The sequence below is a fragment of the Megalobrama amblycephala genome, linkage group LG3, assembly GCF_018812025.1.
Source record: "Megalobrama amblycephala isolate DHTTF-2021 linkage group LG3, ASM1881202v1, whole genome shotgun sequence".
NCBI lineage: Eukaryota > Metazoa > Chordata > Actinopteri > Cypriniformes > Xenocyprididae > Megalobrama > Megalobrama amblycephala.
The window spans coordinates 58502291-58522850 of NC_063046.1; the positions used below are offsets into that span (position 1 = coordinate 58502291).

At 35.1% G+C, this 20560-nt stretch overlaps 1 protein-coding gene across 10 annotated transcripts in view; it reads left to right on the forward strand.

The window, feature by feature from the left end:
- The first annotated feature begins 1557 nt into the window (after nt 1-1557).
- The window catches only part of tead1b (TEA domain family member 1b), an 89186-nt gene continuing 70183 nt past the window's right edge, over nt 1558-20560 (forward strand). For 3 of the 10 annotated variants that reach the window (XM_048186246.1, XM_048186245.1, XM_048186247.1), the window contains exons 1-2: nt 1564-1815; nt 2236-2341. The gene's annotated coding sequence lies outside the window, so the exon portion shown is untranslated. Of the gene's footprint in view, nt 1828-1928; nt 2105-2235; nt 2342-20560 lie in introns of those variants that run through there. The other 7 variants (XM_048186239.1, XM_048186244.1, XM_048186243.1 and 4 more) reach the window with 6 other exon arrangements.

Consider the following 20560-nt stretch of genomic DNA (forward strand, 5'->3'; position numbering starts at 1 on the left):
CCCCCTTTGTTGTGTGTTCTCGGGGGCGGGGTTTATGTAAATGTTGGGATTAGTGATGTCACTGACCCAGGAAGAAGCTCATTGTAGTCCCTACCAGCTGTTTGTTGTAGTCCTTAAACAGAGAATGCTTTAAAAGTAAATATCTCCTTTTGCATTGAACTCTGAGCGTCGTAACTTTGCAGATGTTGTTTATGCTCAAACAGCAACATTACACTCTAACTAAAGTTAAAAAAGTGAAATCATAATCAACCACCTCTTTAAAGCTCACTAAGGGCACATTAAATTGATCAAAAGTGACGGTAAAGACATTTATAATGAAAGAAAAGAGAGCTGTTCATTTGAACTTTCCATTCAGGAATCCTGAAAAAAAAAATTCATTACATTTCATAAGTATTCAGAAGCAAAAACTGTAAGCATTGATAATAATAACTGAGCAGCAAATCAGCATATCAGAATGATTTCTGAAGGATCATGTGACACTGAAGACTGGAGTAAAATTCAGCTTTAACATCAGGAATAAACAATATTTCACAAAATGCAGGCTTGGTGAGCAGAAGAGTCTTTTTTCAAAAACATTAAAACATCTTAATTATTCCCATTATTTGACTGGTATACATTTGTATACTTCATATAGCCTACTAATACAAACAACACATTTTTATATGATGGTTTGAATAATATATAATACTATGAATGTTCAGTAGTTGCATTGCATAATCAATTGCTGACTAAAACATTATGCCCTTTAATAACCCTATATATCACTCCGAAAAATACCATGGTAATCATTGTTTTCAACAAAATACCGTGGTTCTACAGTTATTATGAAAACCATTATAAATGAAATAAAAAAAGATGCTTTGAGACTCTTTTTGATATTACAATAATATATTTAAATTTTATATTATTTTATATAATATTATATTATATCTATCTATCTATATATATATATATATATATATATATATATGCTATTTACATTGATAAATAATAACATATATGCTGTTTAAATTGATAAATAATAACATAATATCACATATTTTAGTCTTTTTGATATTCCAAGCACTTTGACAAATATTATAAACGTTGCACATTACAATAATATATTTAAATGTTATATTATTTTATAAATAATGTTATTATTTATCAATTTATCAATATATATATGCTATTTACATTGATAAATAATTGACATTGATAAATAATAACATATATGCTGTTTAACTTGATAAATAATAACATAATATCAAATATAAAAATTTAAATTTGAGTCTTTTTGATATTCCAAGCACTTTGACAAATATTATAAACGTTGCACATTGCAATCATATATTTTAATTCTATACTATTTTGTAAATAATGTTATTATTTAACACACACATATATATATATGCAGGCTATATAGCTACTGAACCATTAAACCTCGAAAGTAGTGTTGTTACATAGATCTGAATCGATACGTTGCAAACAAGTGGGCTAGAAAGTATAAACAAGCCAGTGCTGTCTCCCATTGGAGGAGGGCTTGGACGTGTCCTGTGAGGTCATCCCCATGGATGTGGGAGAAGCTGCGGGATGACGCCACCCTCTCGCTCCGCCCTGCTGCAAACTCGACGCTCGCGTTCATTTCATTCCTGCTCTCATTCCGAGCATTCTTCGCATCTCTATCGGTGCGGCGGAGATTCACGTTCACATTCCCGGCCGGCCCCAAAACACAAGAATAACTTTACACAGTTTGCAAAAAACTATACAAACCCACACTAGAACAAAACAAAGGGGCCGAACTTAAATTTTGATATAAATAAAGCGGACGTTAAGGTAAGTTTTAAGGTAATTAGCCCTTAATGGCTTCAGATCAAATGATTGTATGGATTAAGTTAAAGCAGACGAGCAAATACAAACTGTGTTGCGTGATTATATGACTATTGATAGGCATGTAACAAGAGGGGTCGGGCTCAAAGTATCTTTTCAATGGGATTTTAGTTCGACGCTGCAGCAACAGGGTGCTTTCACTTTGTCCACTGACTCAGTCTGACATAGCACGAAAATCTTTGACATTTTTCACATTTTTGCTAAAGAAGCTGACCTTGCGCGCTCGTGCTCTGCAGTAAGTCCTGTACATTTACACCAGAAACAATACGCGTCGTTTTGGGGCAACGTTTTTGGACATTGATTATTGCATGAAAAGAATTTTGGACAAGATGACGGATCCAAATGTTGCTGTTTTCTCCTCCATAGTTGGCTACGCTGCACATTTCGGAGCGGTGCACAAATATATCGAGGAGAGACTTGTTGCTCGCGTATCTTTGGCGTTTATTCTCCAACTTCTGTTCAGATCTCACCCGTAAGTACACATTTGACTTTTCTTCTCTTTATGTATTTGACTTACGTGGACTCTTGGCATCTTGTATTACCATGCATGTTAAATACGCACATAACCACACGGAAAACGCATCACATCCTTAAGCTTTAATATGTGCGTCTTTTATTTTAATAACAACAACAACAACAACAGCAACAGCAACCCTGTGTACTCGCTCTTAACTTCACACTTACTCTTGAGAAACTTTACCTCACTGCTGTGCAGTTTCAAAGTTTGTCCAAATCTGCTGTATACAATTGTAGCAGTTGTTTTCAGCTTGTTTCAGAAAGATTACATGGAGAATCTGGCTGCTATTCCTCTGTCATTTCCTTTGTTGGGATTGCCCGCCCTGTTCCTTATGGAGTAATGTCGTTCCTCGGCGTGCTGTGTTTAGACTTTATAAACGATAATGCCAGTTAAAACATAGTGTGTCAGTTACAATGTGTTTGTTTTAAAGTATCTTCTTCAGAAACGCTGTTTCATCACAAGGAACGAAACTATGAACGATAGTAACAGCGCATAGCTTAGCCTAGCAATTCATCAATGACTACTAGCTTTACCAACTCCATACTTTCACCTTACATGTTATTATTCTGTAATGTTTGACGTTTTGAACAGTTTCACTGTCCTTTTGTGCATTCATTAATTATGAAATCACATCTCCAGCTGCTTAAACTCAAAAAGAAAAGCGAGTTTCACTTTTCAGTTTTAATTCTGTACAATCAAGCTAATTATGATTACTCCCTTACTGTTATTGACTATTATAATAAAGCTATTAGTCATTTCTTTCATCACAAAGCTTATGAAACCTTTAAATTAGAGCTCATAATGATTTATTACACAGTTTTTAACTGTGTATAATATATTTTAGCTGGAAGAATTTGCTTTATTTTGAGGTGTCTTTGTTACACTAAGTAACTACATGTACTTACTATAGTACTTACTATACTATAGTTATTACTATAGTAACTACCTATGAAACATGACACTAAAATAAAGTACCCTTTACTTTGAGGTGACATAGTTACACATTACTACATGTACTCACTATAGTAATAACTGTAGATTGTAACCTTATAGTAAGTACATGTTGTTAATTAATATTACTCAGTACTTATTTGAGTAAATAAAATATAACAACATGCTTAAATATGCTTTTTAGACTAAAAATGTACTTGATTTTATTCGAGTCAATAATATGAATATGACTGAATCAAACGAACTGGTCAGTCAGTCTCAGTCTCAGCCTTTTTTGACCACTTGCAATGTCATATTTGATGAAATTTGAGTTCACATACTTACAAAATTGAGTTGAAATGACTACGATTTGATGGAAACAAATTGATTATTTTAACTGTGTATAATATATTTTAGGGGGAAACAGCTGGAAGAATTTGCTTTATTTTCAGGTGTCTTTGTTACACTGTAATTATACATTTAAGTAACTACATGTACTTACTATAGTACGTACTTACTATACTATAGTTATTACTATAGTAACTACCTATAAAACATGACACTGTAAAATAAAGTACTTTGAGGTGACATTACTGTACTCACTATAGTAATAACTGTAAATTGTAACCAAACCGTAACCTTATAGTAAGTACATGTTGTTAATTAATATTTCTCAGTACTTATTTGAGTAAATAAAATATAACAACATGCTTAAATATGCTTTTTAGACTAAACAATGTACTTGATTTTATTCAAGTCAATAATATTAATATAAATGTAATATGACTGATTCAAATGAAATGGGTCAGATGATTGCTTTAAATTAAGTAGGATCAGTCTCAGCATTTTTTGACCTTTTGCAATGTCATATTTGATGAAATTTGAGTTCACATACTTACAAAATTGAGTTGAAATGACTACGATTTGATGGAAACAAATTGATAATTTTAACTGTGTATAATATATTTTAGCTGGAAGAATTTGCTTTATTTTGAGGTGTCTTTGTTACACTGTAATTATACATTTAAGTAATATTAAGTAACTACATGTACTTACTATAGTACTTACTATACTATAGTTATTACTATAGTAACTACCTATGAAACATGACGCTGTAAAATAAAGTACTTTGAGGTGACATTACTGTACTCACTAAAGTAAATTGTTTGAGTAAATAAAATATAACATCCTTAAATACGCTTTTTAGACTAAAAATGCACTTGATTTTATTCAAGTCAATAATATGTAATATGACTGAATCAAACAAACTGGGTCAGATCACACTGTCACCCTACTAAAATTGTTGCTTTAAATTATGTAGGATCAGTCTCAACCTTTTTTGACCACTTGCAATGTCATATTTGATGAAATTTGAGTTCTCATACTTACAAAATTGAGTTGAAATGACTACGATTTGATGGAAACAAACTGATTATTGCTGTGAAGGTGAAAATAGCACATTTGCACTTCTTACAGTGTACCATACGGACATACAGTAACTGTTTCACTTTGTCTTTCTAATGCAAAAGCTTTAAAACTCTTGCCCCTTGCCGGACTTTAATTCTTAACAGGGAAACAAGTTCCTCTATTGTGTGTTTTGGGAAAAGACCTCTTTTCTTGCAGTTAATTATTGTCTTATATTTCACATTGGCCCTTTTATAAAGAAGGGTCCGAGCGACACAATGTGTTGTTTGTGTCCTCTAACTGGGCCATTATCATGTACTACATACAGTAAACAGATTGACTTCTATCAGATGTGACCTCTGACATACAGTATCACAGTGATGAGAAGCAAATCTGCTAGTTGTGTAAAACAGGCATGGCAATAAGTGCTTTGTGCGCGCATAGACCTGTTGAACGCACGCTTGCTTGACATTTTCAAGTCAGAGAATGCAACATTGTCTCACACTGACTGAACCCATCAGACATCTGACTCTAAAAACAGAATACGTTTATCAAAGTAGTCTTAAAAGGGGAAACAATAAACTGTATAATCATTTAAAGTTTCAAACTTAAGCTTACTTTAGTTGGCTGTTTGTTAGTATGTTGCTAATTTGTGTTAAGAGGGTTGCTCGAGTGTAAGGTATGTGCTTATTATCATTTATGAATGAGGATTGTCTTGAACTTTAAATGTGGTTCAAAGCATTGATAGATGGATTCCAGCGCTCATATTACAGCCTCTCTAATTTATAAAATGCACATTACACATAATGGTGTTATTTATTGATCAGAACACGACCGACAAAAACTCTAAATGAGTTATTAAACTACTGTATTTTTAGCTTGCAAAAGTAGTACCGCATTGCCCTTTCAAGCTACTATCACTTTTAAGGAAAATTGCATGTCACTGACCATAAATAATGAATTTGAATCAGGAGGGAAAAACATTAATTTCAATACTTTCTGTTTCAGTGGTGCTCTCCGGCGTGGCTCAGGAAGAAAGCGGTCTTTCAGTTGTGAAATGAGAAGAGAATAGGTGCATTGCTCAGACATAGTGGATTGGGTTACCTCTGGGAATGGAGGATTGTGAGGGAATGGGAGCGCACAGAGAGAACCTATTGTTTTTCCTGTTGCTGAGCCGGGGAGGAGTGTGTGTGTGTGTGTGTGAGGCTGCTGAATTGTAGAAGGCAAACAGTTTTGTGCTCAAGCAGACATCTGGTTTAGACCCTTTCTGCACCTGTAAGAAAAAAAGAAAAAAGAAGAAGCAAATATGAACGTTTGCTCTTGGGGTTTACCGCGCAGGGAATCCAGGCTAATGCTGTGCCCGTCATTCGCTGTCCAGGCCGGGCTTTTGTTATGCCAGCAACAGGCGGCAGCAGCCGTGGCACCATATGGCCCATGTATGCCTCAGATAAGATATCTCTTCACTCAGCTTATCAATGGCATTTTAAATCGCTTCATATTTGAGTCGCTAACTTTCCGTCGGCCGGCTTCGACGTGTTCGTTCCGAGTTGCTTCTTTTAAAAGGACGAAAGATCAAAAAGTCGGAGCATATTCTAGTCTGACTGACATCCTGCATGCTAAACAATAGCATTTCCTCAGTTTGTATTTTCCCCGTGTGGGATGTTTGCTAACAGCCCGTTGTGAGCTTTGTGTACGAGTGATGTAAATCACATGGAGTTGGAATATGTATGCAAATGAAATATTTTTAGTAGTGCTACAACAAACTGTTGATTTTGAAAATCTGCAGCTTATGATTTCCATGAGCATATGTCGATCTACTTCTGTTGGAAAGATTGCATCATTCTAGTGAATCATTTCAAGAGTTGTTTTGAATCATGTCCAAATTAGCAGTTATTCTCGAATTAACACCTGGCACACTGAAAACAAGCGATTCCAGGCATATGTTCTCTCACATGTTGATGTTTTTATTGACTGCACGTGATTTATGTTCACTCGATCGAATAGGTTTATAATGGCGACACACTATGAAATAGGGTTTACCTCAACAAGGCTACAACAGATATGAATGAACCGCACAAAAGTGCCTTTGCCACTTCTAGAAGCAGCTAACTCACTTTGCTGTGCTCTGTGGTCAGGGGTAATGTGAACTACTAAACTCTGCTGGGAGACAGACCAACACAAACAGCCACGTCCTGTGTGTTTTACTCTTCATAGGCATCATTTCCTATTAGAATCTATCTGCGGTCAAACAGGAATTAAGATTATCGCCGGGAGGGGTAAAAAAAATCAAAGCAATGGAAAATATTATACGTTCGTGAGGTCTTTGGAAGGGGATGGTCCTGCGTTTAATGATTGGCATAATAGCAGGAATTCTGTACTTCGTATTACAGTATATTTAGTGAATACAAGGATGGTTCAAGCGCATTCTTCAAGTAATGCAAACAGCTGTTGTAAATAAAGAGCTGAACAATTCAGATGCTGTTTTATGTAAACCCAAGTATTGGTCATTCTTTCCTGATTGATGAACTCAACAGATGTTTTTATGGTCTTTTGGATGGATCCTCTGGTTTTGTTAGTAACACAATACAATGTTTTGAAGAAAATTAATTGCATACGTTGGATGGAGAAAAAAAGGAAGCGTGTCATAATGGGTGAAAGCTGGTTATAATGTCAAACCTAGCAAAGTTTGACTCTTTCACAGATCGCTACCGCGTGCATCGAAACCGCAGCTGCTACAATAAATTTTTTTAAAAACAAGTTTTACAAATCAGTGTCTGTCAAGCATTGTTCTTTGTTCACTGAATGCTTGTTTTTCAAACAAAATGAATTTAGGGGTTGCGACAGTACTGACACTCTGTTTTCAATGTTTCGGTGCTGGAATTGTTTATATTAGTTCACATCAACTGATTTAAGTTGTGGTTGTTATTCACTGTTAATCAGTGTGAAATCAACGGCCTTTGCCCTGTTTCCTCACACATTAAAAATGCTGGGTTGTTTCAACCCAAATTTAGCTCAAATATGGACAAACCCAACCGTTGGGTAAAAAATTTAATTTAAAAATTTAACCCAACGGTTGGGTTTGTCCATTTTTGACCCAAATTTGGGTTGAAACAACCCAGCCAGCATTTTTTAGGTTGTATTATACGTAAAAGTATTTTAAGTCTGGTTTTCTTTCTTTCGTCGGATTTATTGCAAACACTTTGTTCACGTTCATGTTTGTAGGAAGCCGTGTCTATTATCAGTGAGAAGCGTGAAGTCAAACACCATCACACTAAAAAAACTCACAAAACCGAATATACCAAATTCCACAACACCACAATTTGAGAAATTGATACTGACAACGCTGAAATTTTATGTTTGATTCATGCTGATAAACATTTTTTTAATATGCTTAATATTGATAGCCCTAAATAAATTTATCAGTAATAAACTTTTTTTTTTTTAATATATTATTATATGTGACCCTGGACCACATAACCAGTCATAAAGGTCAATTTTTTGAAATTGAGATTTATACATCATCTGAAAGCTGAATATAATAAGCTTTTCATTGATGTATGGTTTGTTTGGACAATATTTGGCCGAGATACAACTATTTGAAAATCTGGAATCTGAGGGTGCAAAAAAAATCAAAATATTGAGAAAATCACCTTTAAAGTTGTCCAAATGAAGTCCTTAGCAATGCATATCCACTCACAAAAATACATTTTTGATATATTTACAAAATATCTTCATGGAACGTGATCTTTACTTAATATCCTAATGATTTTTGGCATAAAAGAAAAATCAATAATTTTGACCAATATAATGTATTGTTGGCTATTGCTACAAATATATGACTGGTTTTGTGGTCTAGGATCACATATTATTCTCAAAGTAAGCAAGTTTATAAAAAAACATTCAGTTAAAGAGTTATTTAACAAAAAACAAATAAATAACTTAAAATGTATAACATTTTTGAAGTTTGTTTTTATGCATCAAAGTTGATGTTGTATGCACTCCAAAAGATAACCAGTCCGTTCCCAGGTGCGTAAATCAAGAACAGTTTGATCAACCAAAAGTTGTCCGCACACTGAAAGACATGCAATTATACCAAATCAAGGGACTATCACAAAAATGACTTTAATTAGACATCTACAAAAGTGAAAAAAGTGTCTTAAAAAAAGACCAAAGAGCAGACGTTTCAGCTCATGCTTTCTTCAATGCTCAAGACTAGAAAGCATGAGCTGAAACGTCTGCTCTTTGGTCTGTTTTTAAGACACTTGTCACTTTTTTGCACATTTTTTCACTTTGTAGATGTCTAATTAAAGTCATTTTTGTGATAGACCCTTGATTTGGTCTAATTGCATGTCTTTCAGTGTGCGGACAACTTTGTTTTTTTTGGTTAATGTTTGTTTTAAGTTTTTACAGAAAGTTTTTACATTTTAAAAGTTTTTTTCAGGTAAGTCTAACAGTATTCAGGTAGAGAAATTGAATAATAAGATGTAAAATAACACTGCATATTCTTCACTGTATAAATTAAATAAAATTAATCTTTGTTAAAGCTACAAATGTGATTTTCTCTTTGTACTTTGTTGTTTGATTAACATTAATGACAGACGGCAGCAGGTTTTTTAGGCTGCTGTCACTTTAAGAGCTAATGCATTGATCCAATATAATGATACGCATCTCAATTGTTTACATTCACGTAAGCTATAAGCGACTGTGTTTACAAGGATGCTCACCGAGACGGGCATTTTGATTTAATTTTGCATGTATGTGTCCATTCAAAAACAAATAGACGCGGAAGAGAATGGAATTTGGTGTTCATGTGCTGTCTGTGTGACTGTGAAAACAGCGTGTGACTTCCAAATTGAGTTCTCTTTCACGTCGCTTTGTGCTCGTATAGTTTAAAATCGCTTGAAAGGACAACTTTGCAATTAATCCTAGAATCACGCGAGTTTCAAACCATGTTGCCTGGTCTGTACGGATCAACCACGATTCCTATATTTGACGTTGCACATCTTGCGTTGTGACTATCACTAAACGCGGAAGTCTCGCCTGACTCGTACTGGAATTATGCTTTACGTTTCTGGTCTCCGGTGAGTCTAGTCAAATTAGCGTATTTTCCGAGCTGATAATGTATTGTTAAACCTATGAAAATGATTTAACAAGCACATGGCTCCAATGACTGTCTTTTGTCAGCGCTTCACTCATCAAAGCTGTCCGAATTAGCTGCACTGAAAACAAATGAGCGCTCATATCCTTCATGCAGCTCCCGATCAGGATGAAATTCATGGGATTTTGTCAGCAAAATCATTATTGCGCACATATACCCTCTTTGGGGAGTATTTTAACTTAAGTGCTGCAAGGCATGCTCGTTTTCTCTTGCCAGTCTAGCATATAATGCCGTGTACGGACATTCTCTTCAGATTCGCTGGTGCTCAAAACACGAACTTTCCAGGAATTTCTTCAGTTTATTGCTGTTATGAAGAAGCCAACAACAGCACAGCTTAACCCTTTGCACATGTTTATTTTTTAGTAATGTTCAAAAAGTTTATGTTTACTTTATTCAGAGACTTTTTGTTTCCCCGTTTTGACAATGTGTTCCTATGGAGACCGGAAACAGGACAGCATCCAAACGCAAGTTTGAATTCCTCATGGCGGTGTGGTGAGAAATCGAGTCCCTCCAGGAATCGGAATGTTTTTTGCTTCCAATATAGTTCTCAATTACATGTTTCAAATAAATGATGTTTGTGTGTTCTTAGCATGACAATTAATTTATTAAAAATGTATTATAGTATCATTATATACTATACCACATTGCTATTATTATTGTGTAAAAGTAATATTAAATTACTTTTACAGAGCATAGTATGTTGCAACAATGCTTATCCTTATGAAAAAATACGCATGGTTGTGTTTCCAGATTGTTTTATTATGCAATTGGGCATTCGTTTTATATTTCAAGCATGTTGTTTGTGCACATAATGTAATAAACATCATACAATAATGAAAGAAGTTATTAGTCAAGACATCACGATAATAACTTTTGATCAGGTCCTAAAGGAGACCCGATTCCTGGGGAGTGGTTGTGGGGGGACTCGATTTCTCATGACAGCGGCGCTCATCGTTTACTCAGGAAAAAGGTGGATAATCGGAAATGCAACTGGACACTGATTTGATGATTCACGCTTGGGTCACATGGCAGCGGTTCGAATGTGTATCATATCTATGATCACATATAAAAATGGCCCAAAATTCTTTTTGAATTCAAAATTCATTTTTCATTTCTCACATTTTGCAGTTGGTCAGGCTCCTTTTTTGTGTGAAATTCATGTTGCCTCTGTTTTTAGACTGAGGAAATGTTTATATATATATATATATATATATATATATATACTGATCTAACATAGGCTAAATCAAGTGTTCATTCGATACGTCTAAAAATGCGTTTAATCTCGTGATACAAACAGAAACCAGTAGTCTGGAGTCTGAACACGACCCACGGTAAATTGATTCTCCAAGGGAATAACTGAGTGTGGTCTGCTGTTTAGTTGTAACAACACGCCTGTAAAGAAGCTGAGGTAAATTGCCACCAAAATGAAAAGCTGGCTCTTAGCCACTGACGTCATGTAAGTAAATGTGCTTCAGGACAACTGCCATAAAATGACTGCCAGCTACGGAGCGCACTTTGGTCCTGACGACCATTTCTGCAAGTGCTATTCATGTTTTGTTGGTAAAAATTTAAACCAACATTAAAAACTTGCATTGTGATGCTCCAGAACAATTTTTAAATGCACCCCATTTGAAACACAGAGACCACTTTAGTTTGAAGATTAATTGTCGCATGACTTTGGAGCGTTCACATTGGTAAACATTGGTAATAGAAGACATTTTCTGCGAATTCAAGAGCATTTTTGCTTGTTGTTAAACCTGAAAAGACTAGCGAGACCACTTCCAGCATTTCAAAGTTATAGCCTTGTAACTCAAACCAGATGGAGGGCTTAGTCAGTTCAGTGGAAGAAATTAATGTTGATACAAATGGCGTCCGAACAACTTGAAAAAAAAACCAAACAAAAACATTCTGAAGGACTTACGCTTTTATATCTAATAATACCGTGCCCTTCAGCCATCTTTGGCATACTAAAATGTTGTATGTTCTTATTCAAGCAAGTTTTTCCATGACCAGACACATGTGAAAAGCAATCTCTGATCCATGAATCATTAGATGAGTCAGTTCCTGAAACCGCCATAAACCTCCAAGTTCTTGGCCACAGCTGAAAGCAGGAAATCCAGGCTTCAATAACTTCCTTTCCCAGAGCTGGCCACGCTAGTGGTTAGTGCGCCTTGTTCCTAGCTAGCAATAGGAAGATGTACGCCTGTGGAACAAAGACGCTCAGTCACTTCATTTACTGAAACTGTTTATAATTTGTGGCCTGTATTCAAACGCCGAGCGTCCAGGATCTCTGGCACCGTATTCTGTTCTCCTCCGTCGTAATAAATCCCTAGCAGGCCTTTCATTAATTGCTGCTGTATTGTTATCATGAGCTGCGGAGCCCGGGCAGATTCCCTCTGCCTTGGAGCTGGCCTGGATTTACAGGGTGAAGATACAGACTTTAAGCTACCTTTGAACATTAGTATGCAAAGTGGGCCTGCTCAATGAGTTTGAAATCTTGCTACAGTGCGGCCTTCAGCTTTGTAAACACTGCTTAACCTCTCCAATGCCTTGTGCAAATACCAAGAGTTCCAGGGGTTGTTTTTTTTTATTATTTATTATAAAGTTACAGTTGCTGGAAACATTTACTATGCCATTCAGCTACTGATTTTAAGGTGAAGTGCATCATTTTTTTTTTTAAATATCAATGCGTTCCAGTGTTGTTTGGCTGCCAACATTCTTCATATCTTCTTTTGTGTTCTGAGAAAAAATTAATTCATACAGGTTTCGAACTACATGAGGGTGAGTAACACCCTGGTGCTGCACGATTAATCATATTTTGATTGTGATCACAATTTCTGCTTCTCTCGATTATTTAAGCATAATCGTCTGTGAAATTTGCAATATATCCACGCATTCTGTTTTTAATGTGCAGAGACACCCATAAGTAGGCCCTATGAAATCCGTTTTAATTTTTCCCAAATTCTGTTTTATTTTTTTCCAAATTCCATTTTAATTTTTCTGGATTCCATTTTTTTTTTCCCATTTTAATTTTTGGACTCTATTTTAATGGTTAAAGTGAATTTTAGTAATCAAAAAGCATGTCTAATTAATTTAACAGCAATTTATTACATTTTTAACAAAAATTGCAATTTTTGGGGGCCCTTTGAAATTAAATGTTAATAATCAAATTCATAAAAACATCAAAATTTACTTTTTAAAATTTTCATTTCAGTGAAATGTTCTTTTTTCGTAATGTTGTGTTTTTTAATTTTTCTGGCAATCAAATCAAGGAATAAAACATTCATTTATTTTATATTTTAATCATATGAAATTAAACTTTTTTTTGTGCTGCACAACATAGCTTTACTGTTCAAATTAAAACATGGAAGAAAAGTTATAGACTATTCCTTTAAAAAATAAAGTTTTAGTAATAATGTATTAGTGTATTAGTGTTAGTATTATTACATTGACACAGCTAAATTCTGTCACAATTTCTTCAAGTTAAACCAAACTTTTATTTTGACGTGAAGACCTTTGAGTTTCTGTGTTTATGATACGACAATAGTTTTTTTAAAATGAAATGTTAAAATGCTCATGAATTGACTCTCAGAGCAGCTCTGGAGATGAAGCTCATCCATTCATGCTCTCATATAGTGAGGTGGCAGAGGCTGAAAACACCACGAGCGTCATGCATGCTTCAGTGTGTGTATGTGAAACCACACTGTCTGTGTCTGTGTCTGTGTCATTCATTCACACACAGAGACATGCAGAACATGCAGGATTCATATTTAAATAGTCTTTTTGTGGTTTAATATTCACAGACACTAGTCTGTATCACAATTTGATTTTAAGTGTACTGACAAATTTGACAAGTTCAGTGACATTCCACGTTAAATACAGTAAATTCTTAAATTTTAATGACTGGATTCCTTGATTCCGTCTGTGTTTTCCACATTGCGGAAATCATAGAGCCCTATATAAATAAGCCATTTGTGTAAATGCTATCTAAACATTGCTCTATTTGTTTGAGCAGCTCGACTTGTCTACTTTTGGCTCAACCAATGGGGTGAGTATGGGGGCGGGACTTCCTGTTTTTTAAACAATGGCAGACGGAATCAGTTTTTGCAATACTGCAAACAATGTACACACTTCAACTATACTGATAAACTAAAAACAGCCAAATATAGCTACGTATAGTTATAAGTGCACTAGAAAAAAGTGGTAACCTGCAAATTTTCTATTTGATTAGAACCATTAAAATGACTTTTGTTGGTGCAAACTTAATTTTTCAGATTAAATAACATTTATGACTTTGCAGTGTTTGCAGCTGAACGATTTTGATGTACTATTTTGACATATCATTTTAAAATCTATATATTACACTAAAAATGTTATCCTAAAAATTGTGCTAAATTCTAAATTCAAAAAGTTATAATTGAATTTATATTATAACATTATTGAATCAACCTAAATACTCGATCAGATAGAAATGGCTCCATAAAGAAATTTTTGATCTTGTATTTAAGAAACTTTTTGTAATACGGTCAGGGTTGATTGTCTGTGAACTTTCCGAAGTCATGCTCTTTTTGAAACAATATTTTTAAATCACATTGCTTAACCTAACCAGACAGGGATTTTACTAGCATGTTAGCGCAGAGCCCGGCGGATGGGTCTCATCTGGTCGCCGCTGCTCACGAGGCACCAATAAACACAGCCGCATCCCTTTGCCGATGGATGACAAACAAACAGCGTGTCAGAAAATTCCATGTGACCTTTCCGCCATTAGTGCTGTGGCGAGAAGAAGTGATTTATGACAGATGGAGGTGCACTCCAAACAGACGCTGTCTTTGACATGCTGGGACTTGTGAAATGCAGATGGCCTCTCTGCTCATCACTGCCATTTCATTCCTCATGCCTCACCGCATGTCGCTCGGCCCGTGTCCTCGGCTTTGGCTGGGAAATCTCTTATGATAAGCGGGCTTTATTCCCAGCTTTTATTACCTGGCTTTTATATGCACTACTGTACACACTTGTATAGCACCTTCGCAAGTTGGGACGGTGGAATTTGAAGCGTATTGTGATAGGCAAGCTTTTTTAATAAGGTCATCCAATGCATCCCAAAGAAGCTTTGATAAGGTAAACAATATTGAAATGTAATTGAATTCTTGCTCGCTTTTTTGTCACACGATGTTAGTTTGAAGCTGTTCTATTTAAAGCAATACCTTCATTTAATTCCAAATCGGATTATTTTCTTTTGTGGAGCACAAATGGATATTTAGCAGAATTTTCATGCTTGTCATTTCCATGCAATCAAATTTACACGGTTTATCCTTGATAATTACATTGTTGTCTATTCAAATATGGTGCATCAAAATGTGTCGCTTGTTAATTGTGTCTTGTAATCATGTTGAATAAATAGTGTATTCCTTACACAAAGCTATTGTACGGCTTGGATTGTAGTGTAGACCGCTTTCCTAATGTCATTATTTCTTTGTCGCCATTCACTTTCCTTGTATGAAAAGAGCATTCTTAAAAACAACGGTAGAAAGAAAATCATAGGGGTTTGGAAAGATGTGAGGGTGAGTAAATGACAAGACTTTCATTCTTGTGTAAAATATTGCTTTAAGCCTCAGGCACTACTGCCTCTGCCCTTCCATGTGCCATCGGTGTGATGGGCCAAACATTGCACATAATTATGGCGCATTGGAGGCAGGTGGAGAAAGTTGTTTTGACAGGCCCTGTAAATCAATCCAGCACTCTGGCCAACAGAAATTGATCCCAAAGCGGCCCGTAGTTGCAGCACCAGGCGGTAAGCTTCAGGCCTCAGGTTTGAGTTGGATCCTATCAGATGGTTTCACCGCATCTCACCCCGCCGGTTTAAAGAGGCATGAAATAAACGCTTGGGTCTTGCCAGCAGGAGAGCGCCAGTTGCCGTCCACTCCACTGGACCTTTGCTGTCTGCTTCAGGAGATTGGTCGTGAGAGACTCTATCATTGATTCATCAATGCTCTGGGACTTTAGATTTATTCATGAAACCAGCAGAAAGATCCAGTACAAAAGAGATCAATTGATTTTCTCTCTGCACAACCAGAAATTCTTGTAGAGTTTATAGGAAAAATTCAAAGAGCATTTTTAATGTTTGTATACCTGTTTAATTTCAGAATTTTGAAGTTAAAGGATTAGTTCACTCCAGAATTAAAATTTCCTGATAATTTACTCACCCACATTTCATCCAATATGTTTATGTCTTTCTTTCTTCAGTTGAAAAGAAATGAAGGTTTTTGAGGAAAACATTCCAGGATTTCTCCATTTAGTGGATTTAACTGTGGTTGAAGGTCCAAATGTCAGTTTCAGTGCTGCTTCAAAGGGCTCTACACGATCCCAGACGAGGAATAAGGGTCTTATCTATAGCGAAACGAATGGTCATTTTCTAAAAAAAAAATATATATAAATTTATATACTTTTTAACCACAAATGCTCGTCTTGCACTGCGCCACGCATTACGTAATCACGTTGGAAAGGTCACTCGTGACGTAGGCGGAAGTACCGCGGAAGTGCAAAAAAACTCTATCTCATTTTCTCCTCCAACTTCAAAATTGTCCGACATCGTTGTTTTACCTTTTTTTGTAAAGGCCGTTTTTTTTTTACTTAGACTTCTGAATTCTGAAGTGAACTAATCCTTTAAAGGCCCTCTGAAGTGCCTTGAAATGCACAGCATTATTCAATGTGTTGACAAAATTTCCACTGAAACAACAAGACAGGGCGGAACATATCAAACAGCTCCTCCCCTTTTTTAAAATAGGCAATAGCATTCGGTCAGAGCTGTTGAGCTCCATAAAGCCTCAGTTTCCTCATAATCTCTAACTGTTTCTCCTCCTGATCTCCTCCATATTGCTTTAAAATACAGCATTCTGTGTAGAATTCAAATTCAAATCCGTTTTGTGGTCTGCGCCGGTATGCGCATATGATCCGCTCTGTGTTATCGTGTCTCTGGACCGGAGCAGACTTCATTCGCCCCAGTGGAAAGCATATTTACATTGTCTGAATTGTTCCCTATCCCCTATATAGTGCACTATGTGCCATTCACCGTAGAAAATAGTAAATGTGTGAACAAGTGACCAATTTCAGCTGCAGCTTCAGCGTCTATTTATAATGTAGTGAGTGGGACGCTTTCGATTCTAGAGAGCATTTGATTGGACAGAAGATCTGATGAGAAGCTGAAGTGCAGCGTGATGACATCAAAATCATTTTAAAATGAAACGTTCAAAATCGAGAGACTGTAAGTTTTGAATGCTTATATCTTCTAAATGTGAATTTTTTCATTGTTTTGTAGCGCATTAGGAAACAGTAAGGTTAACATATTCATACTAAAAGCCAAAAAACTTTGATTTCATGGGGAATTTAAAGTTAAAAACAAACAAGAAAAGTTGGAATATTAGTAAGTTATATGCAACAAGGAAACTGTTAATTGGCTGACAAGGAATTTTGATTAAGCATTTTGATTTGATTTTGATCATTGTAGACTTTGGTTTCTATGAAAATATGTTATTATGCAAACAATGTTAATGAAATGCGAATGGTCCTTTTCAATTTCGACTTAAAAATTAGTAAAATTGTCTCTCAAGGTTCATGTGTTGTACCAAAGTTGTTTCACACATTCCAGCGATAATGAATTTGTTAGGAGGACGGACGCGGCGCGTGGAATCTCAGTTATGTCTCGCTGCTATGAATATGCATAATTTGATACTGCTTGTTCCAAACAAGCATACTTTCAAATACTTCAGACATTTCTGAAAAAGAAAAAAAAATTCAATAATGCACAATATGCGGTATTTAGTAATTATTTGGTAATTATAGTTCCTCGCTCAGAGACCTGAACTACTGTGGGTCATTATGGGGTCAGTGAAAGTCGTTGACTGAACCATTATTGCACCTTCAGAGATAACCGCACAAAAGGAGTCCACACGGAAAATTACATTTCAGACCTCTCATCTTCTATTTCATTACCCCGGCCCTGTGCGATGGCTGAAATTGGTTCTCTTCATTTAGGGAGCCAAATTCCTGCTTAGCTAGAACCTGAGTGGTTTATGTAATCTGTCGATAAGTGTCATCTCCCATCATGGCGTGTCGCAGCCATGGGCCGCTCTCACCATGGCATTGACTTGTTGCCTGCTTCCTCCTTTATCTCGCTAATAAGACCATTTCCATGGTGCTGGAGACGGGCAGATAGGAACATGCAATTATTTGTTAAGGCTGCAACTGTTTCCACAGGTGACATTCCTGCCTCTTAGAAGCTGTGATAATTAGTGTTCTAACAGGCTGTGGCACACTAGACTTTGGCTTTGACAGACTTGTGACCAGAGGCAGAGATGTAGGAAGCCGGTCGCGCTAAAGTTAGTGGAGAGCCACTTATCTCGCACCTCTGAAGGTTCTGCGCTGTTGCTTTGGCCTCCGAAGTTCAGGGACAGAGAAGTGTGCATATTTTCAAAGTCGACTAATCTGTGTGTTGCCTGAACGACCAGTTGACTAATCAGTCTTAATTGGAAGGCCTGTTTATGTAAGCCCAAAGGTTTATTTCTGCAGTTTTTAGTGGTTTTAACAATGCTTTCACTTTTTAACCTGAAATCAAAAGTCAGGTTTCAGTATGAACTTTATACGTTTCTTTGTTTCTCCTCAGATATTTAGTTTAATAGATTTGTATAACACTTTTCAGAATATGTATTATTCCAAAGCAGCTTTACAGGGATTATTCCCAGCAAACATGCCACATGATAAACTCCCTCATATGTTTAGCCTAGTGAAAAAAGTATTTGAAATACATTTATTTTACACGTCTGGATTATGTGAACATATTCCAAAAATTAAGTACTTGTAATTAGATGACGTTTTAAAATACTCATATTCAGACTACAGTTACTTTTTTTTATTGATTGTTATTGATATCATGCAGACGCTACAGAATACCTCTTGTGAAAAAAAATGTGTTTTAGCGATCATTCATTCCAAACGCTCAAAATTCTCAATTCAGCAAGTGTTTGATAAACTAAATGACAGCGGCATGAATTGTAACTTTTTATGAAATGTGAATCTGTCTGTTTTTGTTTTGTTTTTGTTGTTTTTAACACTGTATGTACTGCTATTTTATGTGTGGGTGAGCCAAAGACAGTTTTACACCTTGGTGGACAATAAAGATATACAATCCAATACAATATCCATGGCAGTCAAATATTCATAATAAATTGATTTTCTCAGCATTGCATATATAATCAACTCCTTATTAAAAAATTAATTATTATTTGAATTATCACTCAGTTTCAGTGAGTTATTTAAGCATGCATTAATGCCTTTGGGAGGCTTTTGTCTTTCAAACACATTCAAATGTACAAATTCACGTCATTTCATATTTATATGCAATGCAATTATGTATATATTTTTTTTTTATTATTTTTTTTTTTTGACCTAATATATTTACTTAAAGTACTCCCTGAGATTTTAATTTGTAAGTTAGGTCAATAATAAAATTGTCAATAAAAATAATAAATAATAAAATAAAGTTCACGGTTCTCTGATGTCAGTTAATGATCACATGACATACAGGCAAACAAATAAAAAATTGTAAATCTTTTTTTTTTTTTTATTGTCTTTATTTTAAAAAATATGATATACGATTTAATTACTAAATAGCTTTTCATTAAAGTCACAAACCCCCAATCCCAGTCTGGGAAACCCTGACGTAATGTAATATTTAATGCACTTCATGTTGTTGATAACAAAGAATGGAATATATTTTCTTTCTCTTCGTATTTTTATATCAATATGGTACAAGATTATTCTACTCAAATCAATGTGATAAACAAGTTAGGTCAAAAGTAATCTAAAAGTAATCAGATTATATTACCTTGGATTACATTACTAACTACAATTATTGTCATGTATTTTGTAATCAGTAACCAATTACAATTTGCAAGTAATCTAATCTACCCAGTGTACTTTTGGTACACTAAACTAGTATACTTAAAGTCTGCTAAATTGTAACAACTAATTTTATACTTAATGCACTTTAATTGTGCAGAAGTAGTGCTGAGGTCCAACTAAACATAGACTGAAAGTATATTTGATTGTGCTGAAGTGGAACTATTGCAAGTACACTTTAAATATCTTGCATTTAAAGACAATACTTATTAATAGTGCTATTAATTATACTTTTTAGGCATAATATTAAGAACTGTATATTGCGCAATAAAGAAATACTCCAAATAAAGTTTTATTTTAAATCAGTTTATCAGTTTATTTTTTGATGTGTCAATAAATATGTTAATGGATTTGAAGTATGAAATAAATGTATTTTAAATAGATTTTGGTATAGTTTTTTAGGGTAGTGCTGATTGGAATCAGTATCCATCGATTTAACATAGAAAGCTCTGCAGTTTTCCACAGAATTCCCCTTGCAATTGTATCCTTTCTTTTTCTAATTCTAAAAGTGTAGTACTCTCAACTCCATTCAACGCATTTCACCGCATATACATTTCCTCCACAGAAAATATGATTCAGTTTCATGCGGATCTACTTATAACCCTTACTTAAACATGTTTTACACAAATCCATTGAATACTATAATTATCCAGAAGAATTTGGATATAATAATGACAAGTTAATGAACATGAAAATTGGTGTTTTCTCTCTATTATATATTGCGATAT